We start from the raw sequence: 23,995 nt of genomic DNA, 5'->3' as shown, positions 1-23,995 counted from the left end.
GTGCTTAGTGTGACAACTAGCTCTGGCAATAATGTGTGTTGTTTCAGTTATATTTTTCCCCTAGTCTTTCTTGAGTATCCATTACTCAGTAACAGTTGATAGCCTCTTTAAATCGCATATGTGAGCATAAAACCTAATGTTTTATGTTCCTGTATAAATAATTACATGCTATATCCTCTGCTGTCCAAGTGAAGGATTGATTGGGTTATTAATTTTGTATAAACTGTTAAATTCTGATTTGTGTATAAATACAATTCAACACAAAATCAAGTTCTCCCTTCACTTCTATCCATGCATTTCCATTGAATTCGGAGAAAGTACACTCATACAAAAATCCAAAGATTCTGAGTGAAAGCCAATGCTTGGGGCTCAATCCTGCAGCTACTTATGCTTGTAACTTTACTTATTTGGATAGCTCCATTGGGGTCAATGGGTCTTCTCATGTGAATAAAATTATTCATGTAGGTAAGCTCCATAAACCCACACCAACAAGAACAGTTGGAACCACCTGGACAGAAGCTCAAGAATATACACTCAGATATAAGAGAAAAAAACTGTTGATTATCCATTTCTTCCTCCTTGCCAATGCATGATAGTGACCTCCAGACTCTCTCTTCCTCTGAACCTTCAGCTGTGGTCCTGTCAAGTCCCTTAAGGCAAGCAGAGTTAGGTCTAATCAGTACATTGTAAAAGATGTCCAAAGTTCTGCAAGAAGTTATGTTGGCAATTCAGAAGATGGTGCTTGAGTCCTCATGGAATTAATGCTTCAGTGATTTCTCCTAGCATCCTGCTGTATTGCTCGAGTTGCCATCTTAAGTCCTGAGTATATATGGTCATGAAGAGTGGTTTTGCAAGAAATGAGGTATCAACACCATTGTTCCTGCCAAATTCCAACAGCATTCTGTAATTACATGATGCCTACCTACAATTTTTTCCTGTAGTTTTAACTGGATAAGTTATGTTTTATTTCCCATTCTACGAACCCAAAAATTGTTGTGTAGTGTTGCTACGTGCAGATAAAGAGTTGTTACATGCAACTAGAGGTAGTTGCAATTCAGTGATGCAAAAAGTGGTCCGTATATATGCAGCTACAATTAGTAGAAGTCTTTTAATCCAGAGAGATCCCAAGATATAATATATATATTATATATATATATATATATATATATAAATAAATCACTGTTTTGTCCAGTGTTTGATAGGAACAAACCCCAAAACAACCCAGGGTTTTAAAGTGTTTAAGGCATGAAATATTACAAGGAAAGTATTTGTAAGAACTTGTATTTTTATTAAAGAAAAATTTTAGCTGATTTTCTGATTGACTGATGACTAGTGAGTGACATGACATGCCAGTAAGACATCTTAATCACTAGTACTTTTTTTCCCCCCCTGTTTTTAAAAGAAGTCTACTAGATGGGTGGAGAGAGAAATGTCAAGTACACTGAAAAAAGAGGGCTGCCCACTTGCCTATGACTTTTATTTCACAGAATGATACAGCATTAGTGCTTAGGAATATAAATTACCTTCAGTTAAGAGTCTCATAACTATTTCATATGATCTGTAAAAAGTGTTATCAATTAATTCTTACTTCACAAGTCTGTCATGAGTCTGGGGAAGGGGGAGCACTAATTAAACACAAATGAAAAGTAGGTAAAGACCTTAAACTGATTAGGCAATTAAAGTCAATGATTCTCTGAAATGAAAAACATTAGTTTTGCTAGAGTTATAAAAAAGTCTAAAAGATTTACTACCATGTTAAAGATTTATACTCCTAATGCATATTCCAGCAAAAAGAAAAATCAAACTAGTCCTTCCTTTATATAGTAAAAAAGGGGGAGAACTACTAAAGACTCCTTCATCCACATTAGGAGAACTACAAAAGGATAATGGAAGTAAATGCTGCAAAAGTAAGGCTCAGACAACAGATCCATCGAGTTCATGCTGCATTTTGTTTGTTTTCTTGTTTGGGTGAATAATAGGTTTCCATTCAAGTAGGTGATTGAGTAAAATATCCATATTCCTTTCATTATTCATATATTTGCAGAATGGGGCACTCTTCACTGAAGAAAATAGCTTTCACGCTCCTGTAGACCCAGTTACATCATCCGGGTACTTGCATAAGCATTTGAAGGATCAGGCCCTCGGAAAGAAATTTACTTAAAATATAGATCGTTCTTACTTTACTCAGCAAATTATTTGATATCTTTCCACAATATATTGATATAGAAAAGGGCATCCACCCTATCTCATGAAACTAGACTCAAATATTCATGTCCATGAGGTCAAAACTACAACTATTATAAATTTACTTACAACAACTGCCATAAATTCAGACACCATACTGCTGAAATATTCCGGTTGTCAGTGCGGTAATGTTGCAGATTGCCCTGCATGTTTAACCTTGATTGTACATAATTGTTAATCACTGACCCATTCTCCAACACTCTTAGACTGGAGTATGTTGCTAAGCAACCAATATTTGCTCCAGATACTTTTTAAAAGGTAGTGTAGCAATGGCCAAGAGTCAACAAAGTGAGTCTTGACCATTATATGGACTGGTTTTGAGGTGGAGGGAAGATAGTAGTTATATATTGGTCTGTTTTAAAATGTAATATTAAGTGTTATTCTACCATGCATCAAAAATTCTTAGAGGCACCTTTACAACATTGAAAACTACAGCAGTTTACAGTCTTTTCAGCCAAGTTATACTGCCCTCTTCATTCTAAAACTTTCAGTGTAAGTTAAGTGCCACTAGCATTATGTGATACATTCCCTGAATTTCTCATTCAATAAAGATGAATAGTAAGTTTCATACTTACCTGAGCAGGAAATCACACACTTTTCTAAGGCATAATAATTCTAAGCTAGTAGAACCTACACCAACCACCACCGTTCAGTTTGTCTGCCAATCCAATATGAATAGCAACTCTTCATATAGTAACTAGGAATTACAGATTACATCCTTAAGATCAATATAGCTATGTGCATGACAGGGGTCCATTTAACTACAGGAATGTTCAAAAACCCAGGTTTTAATAGGGAAAACAGCAGTTTTTAAAAAGCAAATTGTAATCTATTTACTCTCTGGGCCAAAAGTAGAAGACTGCTCAAAAGATAGTGAGCAAAAAAAAAATTTGGAATTTATATATTATGCCAGGTTGCTGAGATGCAAGTGTTTGTTTAGTTCTCAATGATGCAGTATTCCATCATAAACAGCTACTATCACATTTTAAGGTTAATTGTTAGAAGCTTGATCTTTCACCAGTTGAAATCAATGACAAAATACCACTGACTTCAATGGAAGTAAAATTGGGCAACTAAATTAATCATAAAATTAAGAAGCTAGGGAAGAAAATGCAGACAGCAAAGCTCCACAGTTCTGTTTTTATGTTCTACTAATAGAAATCAGTCCTTAATGGGTAGGCTCAAAGAATCTGGCCTTTTGGGGGAAAACGTACCGATGTGCTTGAATGAATATTCAAGTAGTTGAAAATGTTTAATTTTCACAATAAGGCAGTGTACCAGTTCCACACACCTGTATAAATATATTTGCTTTAGTTTAGGACTGTGAAGGAGAAACCAGACAGCAGTTGGGGCAACCACACACACACACACGTGTACATAGTTTGGACCCTAAAAATCATTCTTTCATTTAAAAGCCAAATAATCTTTCACCAAATGCAGTCATGATAACAAATTTCTTAAGATCAGCGTATTGGAGCTGATCGAAACATTTCAAACAAAAATTGCAAAAAATTTTTCCTCTCATTTTTCAATCAGCTCTAATGTGTATCTTTAAAAAAGATACATTGCATTTAGGGGAAAAAATCTTGGCTCTGTTGAGGTCTACGGCAGAACTCCCATTGACTTCAGTAGAGCCAGGATTTTCATTCTTCGTAAAAGCTCAAACCTAAAGCTGTGTATGCCCAGCATAGTAATATATACCACTGCATTTCATACACAGGTTCTGCATTAAAATCAGCATTTGGAGTACGTTTTAGTTATTTTGAGACAGATTATAAACCAAGTAAGTGCTGGCAGATTAGCAGCCATAAAAAGGCTATTAAGTGTAATGAAATTACACAAAATCGAGGACCCTGGTGTAACCTGACTGCTTCCTCTAAAACCTTTTCACTGATAGTTTTACCATAAAGGGATTTCAGAGCATGTAACCTGGGTTTGCAGTATGTTTTCACAAAGATATGCAGTATGTATCTGTCACTCCCTTGTCGGTCAATCGTTCTGATTTTTTTTAAAATTTTAACCTTTATGTATTAGTTCCCCAAAATAAACACGGCAGAACTACTAAAATTTCTCGGTCACAAAGCTGACCTGGCAAACAAAACCCTACATGCTGGGTTTCTCAGTGACCTGGCTCCGCTTGTCTATTTCATTCTTGCAAGCTAAGACATGGAAATATACAAAAATCTTGGTCCCTAAAGTTCCTGGAGTATAAGTTCCATTATGTTCTAAGACAGGCAGACAGAAAGAACATTAGGGCAGTGCAGTATGCATGAGCACATGGGCCTCAAGCATACATGCATGCTCACAATCCAACAGACAGCTGGTAGAACTAATTTTAGGCCTAGCTGCCTTTGCAGAATTATGTCAGAGTGAACCATAAAAGACTCCAAAATGCATACACTTCCAAAGGAAGACAGCAATTCTGGCAATACCATTAGCATTCTTTACTGCAACAAATGAGTGTTGCAGTCACTAACTGGCCAATCCTGCAGTCCTCATGGAAACAACTCACGAAGTCAGTATTGATTGTTGAAGTCACTGGGAATTCTGACAGCATCAGGATCCCAGGAGTGAGTCATGAAACTTTCTACTTAAGAATTAAAATAATTTTTTAAAAAAAGACCTAATTTGCTTTACACAGTAAGTTACCAGGCAGTAAACAAATCTGATCATGTCAAATTTGAAAATAAGACTTTTGAATTCAAATTCTTTGGGGGTTTTTGGGAGGGGAAATAAATACTGTGGGGGAAAAAAATGTCATTACTTAAATATTAAGGGCTGGATTTTAAGGTCAGCTGATGGCCTTAAAGCTGAAGGCGGCCAGTGGAAAAATATCCCCTGCACAGGAGAATCCTCCAGTGGCATAAAACTGGTAGAGGCAACACAACTACATCCCTAACCCAGTGTAAGGGGAAGAGGGGAAGGATGATGTGGGGGAGCTATTCAGGATCATTGGGGGGGGGGGGGATGGTGAGGGCATTGTAAAACTATATGCCTGATCCTCTCCTGGCAGTCAGCCGCCATTCATCCTCTCTACTTTATCCACCCAAGAATCAAGCCCTAAAAATAAACTTTAAAAATTCTTATGACATCCAGCCAGGATGAGCCAGTTTGGGCTTTGCCATCAGGCTCTCTCATCCTGGTATAGTCAAGTCACATTTCCAAAAAATAGACATCCCTAGCCAGAGGCTGAGAAATCACCCTTGAATTACAAGATTAACTGACAAACATCTCAGTTCTATGCAGCGAGAGAGAGTTCTCACTCTGGTCCAAAATCCTGAAGTCCTTACTCCATTTATATTCAGCTTTCCCTCTAATAAAACTGCCAGGAAAGTCAACAGCATTTTTACCTGAGCAAGAGACTTGGTAAAAGTGGTGAAGAAATGGAGTAAAAACCTCAATTTGGCACACGCTGAACTTTCAGAAGACAGACTGTGCAACCATTAGCATTCTTTACTGCAACAAAGAACAGCTCAAAGAATAATTTTTAAAGAGGAGAGTAGGAGCTGGGAGACTCAGGGGATTGGTAATGAAATCTAGGGCCCCTCGCCTCTAGGCTGTCAATTCAAATCCTGCCCAGGCCAATAGTGATTGAAAATCATTGCCATTCAATGCTCTGTGAAATAATGTTGGTCTGAGTACACTTCCAAGTGAACAAGGGCCACATTAGGAAGCCATCAGCACAATTTGCACCCTTGCTGGGAGTCTCATAAGGAGAGGTGAGGTCCAAGAAAATGTGCAGATCAATTCTTCCTCTCCCTACCCCCGACCACTTAGTTAAAAGGCTGAGTCTTATTGGCAGAGCAGCTTGCACTACTGCTGTACCCTTTCTGTGGAGAACGCACTTCAGTTTCCAGAGCTATTACTCCAGCACCCTTCAGCAATAAGATTCACACTAATGATTTAATTAAGATATCAATGCAGAAATAAATTCTCATTTACAATGTAAATTTGAGATGGTGCAGAAGAAACAGGATATTAGCAGTAGCATTCTCATCTCTACACACCAGGAGGAAATTCTGGAAAGGGTAAGGGAGAAAAATACCTAGTGGTAACTGTAAATCAATCCCTAGTATTGCACAGAAGATTAGGACTGCACTTCACTATATCTTTTCATTGTGCTCTGTGAAGCAGAGAACAGGCCAATGTAGCTGGGCTGTTTCTTGTATCTCATCACCAGTCACTTTCTATATGTAAAGTGAGAATCTTTCAGTCACTGCTTTGAATCAGGCCCAAGTTAGTGGGATCTAAACTCTTTACCACCTGAAAACTGCTCAGTTAAATACTGTTGCCTCAGTGAAGCTTAGGCTACTTCTGTACCACCACAGCAAAATCCCACAGCAGTGAGTCTCAGAGCCCGGATCAAATAACCCAGGTTTGTGCTGCAAGGCTAAAAATAGCCATGTACATGATCAGGTGTGGGCTGGAGCCCAGGCTCTGAGGTCCTCCCCCTCACCAGGCTCCAGAGCTCAGGCTCCTGCCCAAGCCCAAACATCTACACTGCTATTTTCAGCCCCGCAGAGGAAACGCTGGAAGCCAGAACCACAGGTCTTCATTGCATGTAGACTCATCTTTTTTACTGTGTAGAACAGAGGTAAGCAAACTATGGCCTACAGGCCACATCCAGCCCACAGGACTGTCCTGCCCAACCCCTGAGCCCCTGGCCAGGGAGGCTAGCCCCTGGCCCTTCCCTGCTGTCCCCCACCCCTGCAGCCATGCCACCGCACGGGCAGCACAGCGGTGTGGCTGGCTCTGGTTGAGTGGTGCGGCTGCCAGTCCTGCCACTCTGAGGGGCATGGTAAAGGTGTGGGGAGCGGTGGGGCAGGGTTGGATAAGGGGCAGGGACTCCTGGGGGGAGGTCAGGGGATGGGGAACAGGGAGGGGTTGGATAGGTGTGGGATTCCTGGGGGTCAGGCTGTTTGGGGAGGTACAGCCTTCCCTACAGTTTTACATCCCCAATGTGGCCTTTGGGCCACAAAAAAGTTTGCCCACCCCTGGTGTAGAAGTACCCTACTGGGCAGGTCTCCCTCTAACAAAAGCATAGGTGACTGAGGTATGAGGTATGGAGACTGAACAACCAACTCACTTGTAAAGGCAGCTCATTAGCAATGTAAGCTTCCCGACCTGCTAGTGTTCAGATTTTGCAAATGCTCACTACCTGGTGTTTGTCTCCTTGAATAATCCTATGGATTTCAATGGGCCACTCAGTAGTAAGCACTCATCCAGGAGGAGGCAACTGAATTACTGAGCCCCACAAGCTCATTCACATGTACAATGTTATTCTGTAAATCTGTGAAGAGCTAATGTAATCGCTTAGCCTTATAAAACAGTAACATTTGTAATACATATTGTGATGTTGAGACATCCTTTGAATTTCTATCTTCCAACTGATTGTATTTAAACAAAATTCAACTCCAATGTTTATTCCAGGGTCAGCTTGGGGGCAGACAAGAAACCTACAGGTATGAGGCAGCAACATTAACCAAAAAACAATCCAATCTGTCCATTATCTTTTAAGCACACACTGATTGACACCTGATAAACTTGCGCTCTGAGGTGTCCAATTCCTTGGATCCTTTTGCCTTCTCCTCCTGTGCCTCTGAAACATCAGGCAGTTCAGTTCTTCCATGGATTATGGTCACCCACTAGTTGTGGTGGGCAGCCTCCCATCTCTTTTTGTGAGCCACTGTCATCAGCCAAGTCTCTGTACCAAACAGGCTACTCTATGGAGCAATCACATGGTATATTCTGACTTGTAGTTTGGTGTGGAGACCCTTTGTTTGACCAGATGGGTGACATGAGGATGGATCATTTGATTACCTGGTTCTGTTCATTCCCTCTGGGGCACCTGGCATTGGCCACTGTCAGAAGACGGGATACTGGGCTAGACGGACCTTCGATCTGACCTAGTATGGCCATTCTTATGTTATTCAACCTTCCAACAGTGGTGGTTGCTTTTCCTAATCACACATGAGTATCTTCACTGCAGCCACCTTCAAATGTCAGTCTACAGATAGCAGAACTCTACCGTTCGATTTCTTTTCCATCCACATACACCTTTGCATCTGCTGTCCAAATTCCTACCTTCTGGATCCTGGTTTTCTCAGCATTTACTTTCAATCCAATTTTTTTGCTTCTTGTTCTACCTCTGCTGTAAGGGCAATCATTCTGTTCTATGTCATACTTAGTAAAGCATCAGCAGCTGCAAAGTCGAGTTAGTAGAGGTGAGTTACACAATCTTATTTTACACCAGCTATGATGCTCTTTGTTGCCCACTTCCTCACCCAGTTTATTACTAATGCAAAAAGGATTGGTGACAACACACCCTTGTCTAACTCCAGTCACAATACTGAACCACTCACGTAGACCTCTAGCCAATCTTACTATGCATCTACTTCTCTTACAAAAACCCGACTCATCTGGTATTCCATAGTTTCAGGCAATATTCTACAGGGTCTCTACCAGTGCAACATTGCTAGAAACTATGGATCTTTCGCTGAAAGCAAAATTTGCAAACACAAGAGTCAGTCACCACATGTATTTTTTCTGCATTTTGACCTGAGTGGAAAGGTGAGTTTAGAGTATATAAGGAAACAGATGGCTCTATACTGAACACAAGGCATAATTCACTTGAGGGCTGAGGACAGAGGTGGGAGGCAGGAAGACAGAGCTGCAGATCAACACCAAGCATGAATTCAGTCTTGTATTTACAGCAGGCCTATTCTATAAATAGTGTAGCACACACTATAGCAATTGGACCTCTTAAAAATGTAAAATTCCTCCAAGCTAAATTTGCTTTCTCTTTCCACAGCGCAATCTCATCTAAAGTGAATATTCAGTTTATTGGTGCTGGTCACAGATTAAAAGAATAAAAAGCAATGTGATTATATATCAGACTACTATAAATACCAAACAATTTCCCCACTATTTTCAACTATTGTTTTGCCAAATTGCAGACTGGCTCGCTGGACATTTAGGTTGCGATTATGATGTGCCAAGGTGCTCATTTTTATATGGTTATACCACGAAAAGAAAAATAGGCATGTGTCCCAAGATGTTAGCATATCCCACCAGCCAGCAAGAATTCAGAAAGAGTAAGAGCCTTGTTGAAATTAAGCAATGAAGAAAAAGCTAAATATATAGGACCTTTTATTTCTACATAGCTAAAAATATTGATACACATGCCACAGGCAAGTTTTATAGCTCTATACTGAGAGACTATGAGCACCCTCAACTGCTGAAGTCAATGGAAGTGAGGTGGCTCAGGCCCCAATCCTGCAAGACGTAGAGTGCCTCCTTTGCCATGGAGCACATCCTCAGCACCCATTTTAGCTAATGGGAACTGAGACTTCTCAGCACCTCTCAAGAGTTGCTCAGCAACTTGCAGGATCAGGACTTTCCTGAGCAGGTCAAGTACAACATTGCAATAGTTAAGGATTTTCTTTACAGGAATAGACAGCATGGATTTCTCAAGAACAAATTATACCAAACCAACCTAATTACCTTCTTTGACGATTACTGGGCTAGTGGATGGGGGGGAAGCAGTAGACATGATATATCTTGATTTCACAGCCTAACTGCTATACCTGCAAAGATACTGGAACAAAATATTAAAACAATCAATTTGAAATTTGCCATGTCATTGTAGTTGTGTTGGTCCCAAGATATGATAAACAAGTTGGGTGAGGTAATATTTTACTGGACCAACTTCTGTGGGTGACAGACAGGCTTTCAAGCTCAATGGAGCTCATCTTCAGGGAAAAAGGGAATCTTGAAATATAAATATATAGGAAGCTAGAAGAAAAAACACTGCTGCACCTGATATATACACAAACTCTATGGAAATAGATTTGTAAATGTAGCCCACTGATCAGGGTGTGTCACAGGTCCCCCTCTGGGCCTGATCAACAGAATATGTAAGTGTTACAGCCCCTGCTAGAGAACCTGGGCTCTTTACCTCATCCTATTAGCTCAGGCAGTCCCCAGGCCAGTCCCCAATGCGTCAGCCAAGACGGTGGCGGTCACAAACACCATCCTGAAATTTGCTCTTCTAAAATGCGTTTAACAGAGAGACAAGGTGAGAGAACATTTTATTGGACCAACTTTTTTGTATGTAGGAGTCAGAGGATTATTCATGAGGAGTCATTTGGGGATGAAGTTTTGTTTCTTGCAGTTGCCCAGGAAGTAGATGATGCTGTTAAGTTTGGTTTCCTTCTTCATGTTGTAGAGTTTCCATTTAGATATTACCTCACCCAGCTTGTGTCTCTCATATCCTGGAACCAGCATAGATACAACACACAAATATACACACTGTTTCATGATTTACTTTTTCAGAGCAATTTTTAAAGTGTTTACTTTGCTTAAAACAGTTCATTTCCTGCAACATACCCATCAGAAAACCAGAGGTGCCAACTTTCTAATGTGCCATGGGGTGCTTGACCCCTGCCCTGCCCAAGGCCCTGCCCCCACTCTACTCCTTCCCCTAAGGCCTTACCTCCCAACCTGCCTCTTCCCACCTTATTTATTCTGTAAATAAGCGGGCAGCATTATCTCCTGTAAATGTAAATAAACTTGTTTGTCTTAGCAATTGGCTGCTCAAGAAGTGGGAATGAGTGGACTTGTAGGCTCTAAAGTTCTATATTTTTTTTTTTGCAGTTACATAACTGCACTCAAACAAAATAATCTACATTTGTAAGTTGCACTTTCACAATAAAGAGATTGCACTTCAGTACTTGTATGAGGTGAATTGAAAAATACTATTTCTTTTGTTTTTCATTTTTACAGTGCAAATATTTGTCATAAAAATATAAAGTGAGCACTGTACACTTTGTATTGTGTTGTAATTGAAATCAATATATTCAAAAATGTAAAAAAATATCCTACAACTTTTAATAAATTTCAATTGGTATTCTATTGTTTAACAGCGTGATTAAACCTGATTAATCGTGGGGTTTTTTTTAAAATTGCAATTAATTTTTTTGATTTAATCATGTGAGTTAACTGTGATTAATCAACAGCCCTACTATTAAAGTATTTTGCCTTTTGGAGGCAAAATATCACTCTTCTTTTCACGAATAACTTTTGATGACAAGAAAAGGTTAATTTTACTCTCAGTCCTGATGCAAGAAGGATATCCATTTCTATTTTAAAGAGACTGACTGACATAAGTTTGAGGAGAGAGGGAACAGAAAAGGTGGTGGGGGGGGGGGGTGTAATACAGCTTTTGTTGTTGCTCTTGGACCTCTGGGCAGCTGGTCAGTCATGAATGGATGCTTTGTGCTAGCAGGTTGGCCTCAACACCTGTTGCTTGGACCCTGGCTCGCATCCCTGTCAGGGATGTCATCTTGTTGGGTCCTCTCTCCTTAGATAGGGAGGATCTGGATGGGCCATCTCATCTTGCTATGCTGATGTATGCAGTACAGTTGATTTCAGGATCTGATGAAAAGCCAAGAGAATGAGAGAGAGAACAGAAGGAAGAATAGTTGGGCAGAAAGGAAATGGAGACAAAACAGAATTCTACATGCCTCTGACTGGAGCCTCTGGTGCCGACAATCAGATATCCCCACTTATGGGGTGAGGACTGGAAGTCATATGACTTCAGAACTCAGTTGAAGAATAAAGTTCCTTAAATAAAAGAAAGGCCTGACAGCCTTCCTCTCAGGAAGAAAATCCTTCGGTCTGGTCTGCTCTTTCCATCTTGGGGTTGGGAAAAATGAGATGAGCTGGGACGAGACGAGTCGAGAGCAAACAATATTTTTCAAAGTTTCTTTTTTGAGATCTCCCCAAAAAACAGGGGGTGAAGAGAGGGTGGCATAGTTGATCCCTTCATTCTTTGTCTCCCAGTTAGGCCCAGCATCTGACATCAATTCTGGTTCACTAATTTCTGGATCCACATTTTCTTGTTTACCAAGTATGAAACTAACAGTCCTTGAGTTATATCAGTAGGCCTTTTTGTTTGGACCAATTTAGTTTTTCTAGTTTTCTTGCACCTGTTTATAACATTTGTTATTAAAAGTAGGCCAAATTTGTGTGTAAAAATTCTTGCCTGCTTGGGGTACTATAGACCCAATTGTCACAACAGATCCCACCCCTGCAAACACTTAAAATTTGGGTGACAGGAAGTATATGAATAAGGCCTGCTGAACTAATAGGATTGCCCATGAGTTCAGTTACTCATGTGCATACCTTTCAATCTTCAAAGCGTCTAATGTGACAAATAAAATGCAGAACAAGTGGGCTATTGTGCATCATACTATAACTGTTTAATTTTACTGGTTTTTAAATTCTACAACCTGTATTTAAGACTGTTTCCTCATTGTGCAAATTAAATAAACAGGGCTTGCAATCTGTCAAAGATGGGGCTGATCCCTAGAGTCAAGGGGGGTAGGTGAGGAAGCCCCTGCCTTGGTTTCTTGTGTCACACCAGGGGAAGGGTTGGAAAAAATGGATGGTCCCTGCCTAGGCTGCCCACACCCTATACAATTAATTCTGGTTGGCCCTTGCTCCTTGCAGGGCTCCATTATTGCTACACTCCTGTCACCCAGAGGGCCTTTGCTGCTAGTCCTCAGAGGTCTGCGGAGCTGCTCCTCTCCCTTCTTCCAAGGAACAGGAGCTTCTGACAGAGCACTTTGTCGTGGAAACAACCTTCTTTTTCCAGGGAGGCAGAGGGAGGAGTTGAAGGGCACAGGCTGGCCTACTACATTTTTCAAAAAAGGATCAGGGAAGGAGGGAGTGGAGCTCCCAGCCTGTGAAGAGCCCAGTAACTCAGAGGCTGGTCTGCTCCCTCCCCCTCTACACAAAAACAACCCAGGAACCAGCAGTTTTCTTCCTTAGATGCCTCTTTTCTTGGAGGGGAATGAGGAAAGCAGTGTTGTCAACTTCAAGAGATCAAAATTCATGAGTTCGCCCTCTCCCCCTGAAAAAAAATGAGTTGTTTTTTTTTTTTAAAAAAGGATGTGGTTTTTTAGGTCAGTCTCTTGATTGTTGAGCTCTCCCACATGTACTGGATAACACAGGCACCAGCTTCCTCCTTTCCCCTGGGATGCTCAACCCCTGCTTAGCCCTAGGCCCTGACCCCACTCCATTCCCACCCCACCCTCTTCCTGCCCAGTTCCACACCTTTCCCCAAGTGCGCCCCATCCCCACTTCTCTGGAGTGCCCAGAGTCAGCACCTATGCAGGATACAGTGATTTTGACCCCTGCTGGAGAAGCTCACCACATCTGCCCATATCCTACCCAGCAATTAATCCTGCCCCCCAGCCCCATCAGTTCTGTCCCCACCCAACCTCCCCTCAATTCAGCCCCCTACTCTGTTCAGTTGCCCAACCCCCTTCATCTGCCCATCAGTTCAATCCCCCTACCCCAATGACCCGACTGCCCTCTGTTCACCCAGCACTCACCCCATCTGCTCAGTACCCACCATTAATTCAGCCCCTCACCGCATTGGACCCCACCTCCTCACTTCAGCCCCTCTGCAGCTCCCAGGCCATAGTTCAGCCCTCCCAGCCTCACTACTGCTTCTCTTAAGATTCTTCACTCTTCCCAGGCTTGGGGGAGGGGGGGCTGCAGTGGGGTCCCATCTGCCACTTCCCTGGCAGACGGCCAGAGCCCCACCTCGTGGGGCTGGGGGAAAAAAATCCTGAGCTTTGAGAGAGTTCTCTCGCAGGATCATGAGAGGCTTAATTTTACTTAGAAATCACATATCTTGTGATAAAGAGTTAGTATGTTTGGGAAAGAGAGGGCCGGGGGTCAGAGATGCCATGGGAAGGTCTTTGCTGCTTTCCCCCACTCCCAGCAGCTGCTGTGTCCTGTGGAACACACACCTGAGAATGTGGTGCCTACAATTCAAGCTCCCTGTCCTACTGCAATACAAGAATTTTGCACAATGTGGTATTATTGAGAATTCTGCCACTGGTGAGCATTTGCAGGATAGAAGATTATGTTAGCACCAAGCTATAGTCCTAGCCACATGTACTCATGTGTACAGATACTTCTAGACTAACAGTGGGTTACCGTTTGAGTCTTCTGCCTGCAGTGATTTGCAGACCAAATCATAGGACTGGGATGTGAAGTACCTAGCATCCTATTGACTTCAACAGGCTTTGGATCTGGCCCTTGAGTGGGACAGAACAGTGCAAGAGATAAAGGGTCTACTGTTGAAAACAGAAAATGAGCTGAGCATAAAGTAAACCATCATGGAACACTGCCATTTCAGATTGTGTAATTCTGAAGCATGACAGAAGCAGACAAGTATTTTCCTCCTACCTTTGTCACCATCGGACTCAAACAAGGGAAGTGCTAAACACCTCCTACAAGAAGCTGAGCAGTGTCTTAAATGGGAGGGGAGTGGAGTGCACCCAGCTCTTCACAGCCACCATTCAGCACTTGGCAGGATCCGTCCTTTTTCTTTGAGTAAAACCTTTTCAATTAAGAATCTTTCCACACTGCAGCAGGCAGTGACCACAAAACAATGTATAATAATTTGGGGGGATGGTTCTGAACTTTTAATTAAGAGGCGTATTGTATTAAAGTGCTCTAGAAAAGAGCCAAGAATTATGTATTTTGATGGCATGTCGCATCGTATTAATTTAACTGATAAAAGTCTTGCTGGAAAGCATTGTTTGTGTTAATTCTAACTTCATGCATAAATAGATTCAGGGCAGGAAAAATATATGTAGGAGTTTTATAGAAATGTTTAAGAGTCAAGTCAAGGAGAAAGAATGTGTTAAAGTAATTGATGTTTCTTTGAAACAAGAATTTTAGTCCCAGGAAATGAGCATTGCTGCTAATTTTTATTATTGTTGTTTTGAAGTGAAATGTTGTGAAAGCCAAGACTAACAGGGTTCAAAAAAAGAACTAGTTAAGTTCTTGGTGGATAGGTCCATCAATGGCTATTAGCCAGGATGGGCAGGGATGGTGTCCCTAGCCTCTGTTTGCCTGAAGCTGGGAATGGGGGACAGATCACTTGATGATTCCCCTGTTCTGTTCATTCCCTCTGGGGCAGTGGCATGGGCTACTGTTGGAAGACAGGATACTGGGCTAGATGGACCTTTGGTCTGACCCAGTATGGCTGTTCTTATGAAATATTAACCCCCCAAAAAACATCTCTTCATCTCTGTGGAAGAGAAGTGAATGACACAAACTAGAAACCCAGTGAAAATGCCTATTTAGTCCTGATTCTGCCTCTCTTGCCCATACTAAGTAGCATCTTACTCCATGCATATTCCATATCCTGATTAGGGAGGTGTTGCTTACATAAATGAGCACTAACTCACTTAAATATTCCTGTGTGTGTCAGTGGGAACACTTGCATAAGTAACTATTCCAGTGTGAGTACAAACATTTATCTGGGCTATACAAATTAAATGCCGCTGCTCATATTGTGGGAAGACTTATTCAGAAGCTCCAAAAATTTTAGGCTATGTTGCGCACCTTACAGTGGCACGGCTGTAGCAGAACAGATGTGCCACTGTAAAGCATGCAGTGTAGCTGCTCTTTGTTGGCAGGAGAGCGTCTCCTGCCCACAAAACACTGTCCACACCAGCGCTTTTTGTCAGTAAAACTTGTCTTTCGGGAGGATCCATTTGATAGCAATCTGTTTGATTAAGCACATTATAGAATTTTGCTACTGAATCTGCAGCAAACATTGCAAAATAGTTTCACTGTTATGTATGATTAAAAACTACAGCTGATTCTTAAAGATGAAAGTCAGATAAGTACTTTCAAATTACAAGATTTTTTTAGTTTCATATTATTTGCAATTTCACTTAATTTAGTAAGTCCTTAGTAAGACCTGATCCAAAGCCCAAAACACTCAAGGGCATAAGAAAATTAGCTCTTTTTCCCCTTCCAAGGCCTGGAGTCACAATCTGAGGCCTGGTCTACACTACGAGTTTATGTTGGATTTAGCAGCATTAAATCGAATTAACCCTGCACCCGTCCACACAAAGCCATTTTTTGCCAAAGGGCTCTTAAAACAGATTTCTGTACCCCTCCCCAACAAGCGCTGAAATAGACATTGCTATTTTGAATTAGGGTTAGTGTGGACGCAATTCGAAGGTATTGGCCTCTGGGAGCTATCCCACAGTGCACCATTGTGACTGCTCTGGAGAGTGCTCTGAAATCAGATGCACTGACCAGGTGCACAGGAAAAGCCCTGGGAATTTTTGAATCTCATTTCCTGTTTGGCCAGGCGAGCTCGTCAGCACAGGTGACCATGCAGTCCCAGAATTGAAAAAGAGCTCCAGCATGGACCAAACGGGAGGTACTGGATCTGATCGCTGTATAGGGAGAGGAATCCATGCTATCAGAACTATGTTCCAAAAGACAAAATGCCAAAACATTTTTAAAAAAAAAAATGAGGCCATGAGGGTCAGAGACTACAGCAGGGATGCAACACAGTGCTGCCTGAAACTTAAGGAATTCAGACAAGCATTCCAGAAAGCCAAAGAATTAAACAGAACTCTGGGACAAAGCCCCAGACATGCCGCTTCTACACTGAGCTGCATGCAATTCTAGGGGGGGCTGCCACCACTACCCCACCCCTGTCAGTGGACTCTGATGATCGGGTACTCTCTGCCATGCCTGAGGATTTTGCGGACAGGGAACATTAGGAGGAGAAGAAGCTTGAGGAGAGCACAGCACACCATACTCCCCGACAGCCAGGATCTTTTTATCACCCTGACTGAAACACCCTCCCAACCCAACGAAGCCAGAGAAGGGACCTCTGGCGAGTGCCTTTTTAAATACAATACATGTTATAAAAGCAAGCATTTAATGATTAAGTATCCCTGAGGACTCGGGATGCATTTGTGGCCAATACAGCTACTGGAAAAGTCTGTTAACGTGTCTGGGGATGGAGCGGAAATCCTCCAGGGACATCTCCATGAAGCTCTCCTGGAAGTACTCAAAGCCTTTGCAGAAGGTTTCTGGAGAGAGCAGCCTTATTCTGTCCTCCATGGTAGGACACTTTACCATGCTAGTAGTGAGTAATCTAGCACCACTGCATGACAAAGCCTGGCAGTGTATGGTCCCAGTGTTTGTTGGCATTCAAGCAACACCTGTTCTTTATCTCTGTTCTCCTCAGGAGAGAGATATTGTTCATGGTAAACTGGTTGAAATAGGGGAATTTAATTAAGGGAACATTCAGAGGTGGCTGTTCCTACTGGACTGTTTGCCTGTTGCTGAAAAGAAATCCTTCCTGCAGTTAGCCACGCGGTTGGGGGTGTGGGCACCACCGGCGCTGAGCTGTTTGCATTTGGCTAGCAGGGATCTTCCCTGATACCAGCCATGCAGTGGGGGGAGGGGTAAAGCGATCATCCCAGAGAATTGGATGTGGTGAGGGGTAGTTTTTTTTCTGCTGCTGCACATTAACAGGAAAACCGCAGCACTAAATGGCCAACTCAATGTGCTTTGCTTTGTATGGGACAGGAGGGTGCTGCTGTTGTTATGAAGGTTGCAGAAGGCGAAAGACTATGGCTTACCATGGCCACCTGCAAGCCGAATTCTGTTGCCCGGCACTGTGTCTGATCTAACACCAAAGCCGCAGACACTCAATATAAGATGCAAAATGCGACCTTGTACCAAAATCACATGTGCTATGTAATGTGAATAGTGTTGTTCACCGTGAAAAAGAGTATAGCCATTGTTCTGTAAAATGTATCTTTTTAAATACTTCACTCCTTTTTCCCCCCTCCAGCAGCTGAAAATGTTTCAAGCCTCCCTCCTCTGTCCCAAAGTGTATCTCAGATAAGGCGGTGGAAAAAAAAAAACACGCATGATGAAGCGTTCTGAGCTCATGCAGCCATCCGGCACTGACAGAGCTCAGCAGAATGCGTGGACGGACACAATAGCAGAGTACAGGAAAAAGGCCAATGAACATGAGGAGAGGTGGCAGCAGGAAGATCAGAGGAGGCATGAAGCAATGCTTGGGCTACCGTGGGATCAAACAGACACGCTCCAGCGTCTGGTGGAGGTTCATGAACGGCAGCAGGATCAGACTGCCGCTGCAGCCTGTTTAACCACCCTCCCTCCTCCCCAAGTTCCATAGCCTCTTCACCCAGACACCCAAGAACATGGGGAGGAGGCGATAGTGACTCTGGACACCCAATCACTCCACCTCAGTGGACAGCCCAAGCAACAGAAGGCTGGCATTCAACAAGTTTTAAAGTGGCCTTTTCCTTCCCTCCTACACGGTCTGCCTTGTGAGTTATCTGCCTATTTTTATAATCAATTAATAAAGAATACATGTTTTTTAAATGAGAGAGACTTTATTTCCTTTGCAAGCAAGCTGTGATTGAAGGGAGAGGGCAGGTGGCTTACAGGGAATTTAGAGGAAACCAAGGGGGTGGGTTTTCATCAAGAAGAAACAAAAACAGAAGTGTCACACAGTACCCTGGCCAGTCATGAAACTGGTTTTCAAAGCTTCTCTGATGCACAGAGCTTCCTGCTGTGCTCTAACCGCCCTGGTGTCTGGCTGTGTGTATTCAGCAGCCAGGCTATTTGCATCAGCCTCCCCCTTTCTCTCAGATTGTGGAGCACACAGCAAGCAGCAATAACATTAGGAATATTGGTTTTGCTGAGGTCTGAATGAGTCAGTAAGCTGCACAAGCGACCCTTTAAATGTCCAAATGCACATTCTACCACCATTCTGCACTTGCTCAGCCTATAGTTGAACAGCTCCTGACTACTGTCCAGGGTGCCTGTGTATGGCTTCATGAGCCAGGGCATTAAGGGGTAGGCTAGGTCCCCAAGGATAGCTATAGGCATTTCAACATCCCCAACGGTTATTTTCTGGTCTGGGAGGTAAATCCCTTCCTGCTGCCATTTAAACAGACCAGAGTTCCTGAAGACATGACAGTCATGAACCTTTCCTGGCGATCCCACGTTGATGTTGGTGAAATGTCCCTTGTGATCCACCAGTGCTTGCAGCACCATTGAAAAGTACCCCTTGCGGTTTATGTACTGGCTGCCCTGGTGGTCCAGTCCCAAGATAGGGATATGGGTTCCGTCTGTAGCCCCATCACAGCTAGGGAATCCCATTGCAGCAAAGCCATCTAGTATGACCTGCACATTTCCCAGAGTCACTACTTTTGATAGCAGCAGCTCAATGATTGCATTGGCTACTTGCCTCACAGCAACCCCCACAGTAGATTTGCCCACTCCAAATTGATTCCCGACTGACCGGTACCTGTCTGGCATTGCAAGCTTCCACAGGGCTATTGCCACTCACTTGTGAACTGTAAGGGCTGCTCTCATCTTGGTATTCTTGTGCGTCAGGGCAGGGGAAAGCAAGTCAAAGTTCCATGAAAGTGCCCTTACGCATGCAAAAGTTTTGGAGCCACTGGGAATCATCCCAAACCTGCAACACTATGCAGTCCCACCGCTCTGTGCTTGTTTCCCGAGCCCAAAAATTGGTGTTCCAAGGCATAAGCCTGTCCCAGCAACACCATGATCTCCAAATTGCTGGGGACCGTGGTTTTAGAGAAATCTGTGTTCATGTCCTCATCACTGTGCTTCCATCGCCTCCTTGCCTGGTTTTTCAGGTGCTGGTTCTGCATAAACTGCACAATAATGAGCAAGGTGTTTACAATGGTCGTAACTGCTGCAGTGAGCTGAACGGGCTCCATGCTTGCTGTGCTATGGCGTCTGCTTGGGCAATCCAGGGAAAAGGGCGCAAAATGATTGTCTGCTGTTGCCTGCACAGAAGGAAGGCGGGAGGGTTGACTGATATTTACCCATAACCACCCACAACAAATTTTTGGTGCCATCAGGCATTGGGAGCTCAGCCCAGAATACCAGTGCGCAGTGGGGACTGCAGGAACTGTGGGATAGCTACCCACAGTGCACTGCTCGGAATGTCGACGCTTGCCACGGTACTGTGGCCACACACTGCCAAATTAATGTGCTTCGTGTTGACACATGCACTCAACTTTATACACGCTGTTCCCAAAAATTGACTTCTACACTATGAACGTACTCCGGTTTTACAGAAGTGGCCTGAGCAAAGCCGAGAAGGGGAGCTTTACTTTGTCACAGCCCTTAACGGCTGTTCTAATCTACCTCTGTTTGTGGTAGCACTCATGATACATTAGGCACTTTCCAGACATGCAAAAAAAGAGACATCTCTGCCCAACTCTAAGTGTGGATGGACCGACAGATCAGGGAAGGGAAACAGAAAAAGTGTAAACAGTATGGTTTGTATACAAAATGTAATGTCTATCATGTGCACAGGCTGATTTGAGAACTTTAGATCTACCTGATCTAGTAGCAGTTTACAATACTACAAAACAATTTCTATCAGCCTAAGATTGCTACAGGATCTTTATAATCTAACCCCTCCTTGCAGATGGAGTTATAATGCTGGGCCTGGACTCCTTCCCTTTCTCTGACACTACAGAAGCTGAAACGCTCCCTCAAGTCTACTTGGTTACACACCAGGGTGAATGGAGTAAGCTTTTAACGACAGTAAAAGGGGGTGAGGGGGAAGAGGGGAAATTGGCTAACAGTTAAAAATTCATATTTATTTCATTTAGAGAGAAGCCATTCAGCCCAAAACATTATAGCAGAATCAAAGAAAAAAGGAAATTATACCAAAAGAATAAAATAAAAAGCATTCTACATTCTGTGTTGTCATGATAAATATTTTAACACATGTAGGGATACATGACATCTTGTCTAGAAAAATAACTGGCTCCTGTATTCTCACTGCCAGTTTGCATTTCCATCAGTACAACTCCTCTCTCTAATCCCTATAATGACAACTTGAACAAGACCAAAAAAAGGGATCATTAGGATTAACCCACTTCCATCCTAAAAAGGGGAGGAGGGAGGGAGTTCATCACCCACATAGCTTGAAGGACTAAAATCTGACATACAAGCTTGGTTTTGGTTCACAGATACATGTAACAAGCACATCATATCTACTTTTCTTTTCCAGAGGCAGCATAGAGAATTTTGAAGAGCATTCTGCTCTGATTCTAGCCACTCTCAAAAGTCCAACTGCTCACAAAAACGGAGCAGGAGAGTGAGGACAAAGATACACACATGCTCACCCTCACATGCTAAGCTGGGCTGACTGCTGAAGAATACTATCATATTAGTATCCCATACATAATTCATTTGCCTGTGGAACTAAGGACTCAACACCTCTTCATCAAAAAGAAACTGGAAAGGACAGCCAAGCCTTAGATTTCAGAAAATCTCCATCCTACCTAAAGACTTAACTACAGGTCAGAGATGTACTATAAGATGTGCTAAGAACAGCTACCAGGGCAAGCAAAGAGATTATAAATAAACTCAGTGATTCAGGAGAGGGTCTACAAGAAATCAGAGTTCCAAATTAGGTTTCAAGGTAGTAATTGCCAGTTCCACCTGAAGCCCTACCTATACTAGTCTTCCCACTATTGTTTCCACCAATGGAGTGGCAACGAGGGGCAAAGCCTGCTATAGGCCTAGCCACAGAGACAGGCCAAACTGGACATTTATAGCATGGGGTACAGAGAACATTTGCTGGAGTAAGGGGACATTTTGCAGTTTAGAAAAAACAAAAACACACATATGCACAAAGCAGCTCCTTGTGACATTTCTGGTTTCACCTATCACCGGTCTGACTTTCAATTTTAGTTTGCTTTTCAGATTGATGAGGGGAAAATATTCCTAAACATATTAAGCTGCAGAACTAGACTTTCAGGCTCCACCACTGACCAGGTTATCACACTGGAAAAGCAAGAGGCAAAACAGAGCATCCAAATAGGCATTTGTTTTAAGATCTTTGGGGCAAATTCACATGTGATGTAACCATGATGATTGCAGTCCCTCCGACGATTTAAAAGCGGTTATATTAAGAATAAATTTGGCCCCTTCATTTGCCAAATTACTCTGGGCTCAAAATCCTGTAGTCCTTAGTGAATGGAGTGTTGCCTGAGAGTAAAACCACTTTGCTCCTTGGCAATGGGAAGAATAGAAAAGATGGTACAGGATTCAAAGTCAATTAGGAGCAGTGACGGATTTTTAAGTCTATGGCAGTGCCAAAAGTAAGCATGTTGAAGACAGGAGCAAGGACAGATTTTCAGCTACTCAAGCAACAGCTGGTTTGGAAAGATCATTCTATCAAGTAGAAATGCTGGTTACTGAGCTAGTCTGCTTTTTCAGTGAAGAAGCTGAAAAGATCTTAAGACGCTTTTTCTGCTAAATGGAGTACTCAGACAGGGCTCCTTTCTTTGCCACTTGATGAGAATTAGTATTGATTTCCTTACATACAGCTTTAGAATTTAAAGTTAGAACAACCACCTCTTCTCTAACCTAATGAAGAGGATTTTTTGGAAAGAAGAGGATCAGCTCTTGCTAAAAGCATTAAGCATATCCCAAATCATTCTAGCATCTAAAACTCGGATTCATACCACTTGGGAGGTTACAGAAATGACATTTCCATAAAGCCACAAGGGATATGTAAAACGGGATAGCAGAAACAAGGGTGTCTTTCTGTTCTTCTGTGGACTAATTTGGTAGGGAAAGGTTTCAAGAAACCTGTCACTTAAAATGGAACTATATAGTATAAATACATTATATATCAGGAAAAAAAAAAAACCACAAAAAGCCTATGTTGAAGGAACCATTCTGAATGAGGCAGGAATCCTATGGGCAGTGGGGAAAAGTATTGATCGTGAAATAAAAGGCTATGCCATAATGCATATGCACAGGCAACCTTAATGCAAGTATTTCCTACTTCTGAGTGCTTGACTTTGCAACAATGATGCATTTTTAATGTAGATTTTTATAATTTCATCTTCTGATCTTTTTTAAATTGAAAAAGAAAAAAACATTCCATCAAGTAGAATCATATTAGGCCCCGCCCCACTGAGTCATAAGCAGGATAGGCATCTTTGACCCACAGCACAGTCCCTTACCACTTGAGCTAGTGGAGCGACTGGTACCAGTAGAAGGCTGTTATCTTTTAGATGGACCTGCCACTAGAGGCAGATGAAACACATTTTGCCAGTACACAGAGTGGGACATGAGCAGTGTGGTCTTGTGGACAGGACACCAGAATACAATTTGGGAGGCCTGGATTCTATTCCCAGCTCTGGTCACTGACCTAATGTGTGATCTTGGGCAAGTCACTTCATCCCCTCACTTTGTCCTATTTAGATAATTTATTTGGAGCAGGGACTGTCTTTAAGTATGTTTGGTATCTAACACAATGGGGCTCTGATCTCAGTTAGGGCCTTTATTTTTATATTACAATCGTGCCTAAAGTGAAAAGTGAGGTTTTAGTTGTTTCTGGAAGGTGAAGACAGAGGGAACTTGGCATATACCAGAGGTCTATTCTAGGCATCTGGGGTGCTGCACAAAGTGGTACCAAGACAGGAGTGAGAAGGAGCCATAAAAAGGCAGCAAGGTGGCAAGCCTCTGGTAAGAAGGAGTAAGCTGAGAGCAGAACTACATGCCAGGACAAACTTATGAAGAGTTTTAAAGGAGAGGAGAGAGTTCAACTATTACTCTAAATAGAGTTTAAGTCTATATATGAATTATTTTGATGGCTCTTCAATAATCTTATGCATTTTTAAGAGAACATTCTAGTTCACTTTCAACAGTTATCCTTAATAAAAAAAACTACATACACTGGCATTTTTCTTTGGCATGTGCCATTTTCATTTCTTGAATTTTACAGTTTAAAGTTAGTTTACTGTTTAAAAGACTTTCCGGCTCTTACCTACCTGATTTAAGTGAAGCAAAATATAAACAGAAAATG

General features: G+C 42.3%; 1 protein-coding gene across 8 annotated transcripts in view; it reads right to left on the bottom strand.

The window, feature by feature from the left end:
• Positions 1-23,995, bottom strand: part of TIAM1 (TIAM Rac1 associated GEF 1) — a 262,945-nt gene that overhangs the window by 209,433 nt on the left and 29,517 nt on the right. For 2 of the 8 annotated variants that reach the window (XM_073362431.2, XM_073362486.2), the window contains exon 2: positions 9,748-9,841. The exons of the other annotated variants lie outside the window; for them this stretch is intronic. The gene's annotated coding sequence lies outside the window, so the exon portion shown is untranslated. The remainder of the gene's footprint in view (positions 1-9,747; positions 9,842-23,995) is intronic. 8 annotated transcript variants of the gene reach the window in all.

This window comes from Lepidochelys kempii, chromosome 1 (genome assembly GCF_965140285.1).
Source record: "Lepidochelys kempii isolate rLepKem1 chromosome 1, rLepKem1.hap1, whole genome shotgun sequence".
Classification (NCBI taxonomy): domain Eukaryota; kingdom Metazoa; phylum Chordata; order Testudines; family Cheloniidae; genus Lepidochelys; species Lepidochelys kempii.
The sequence above is the reverse complement of the archived record's forward strand: the minus strand, read 5'-3'. Positions and strand labels throughout refer to the sequence as shown.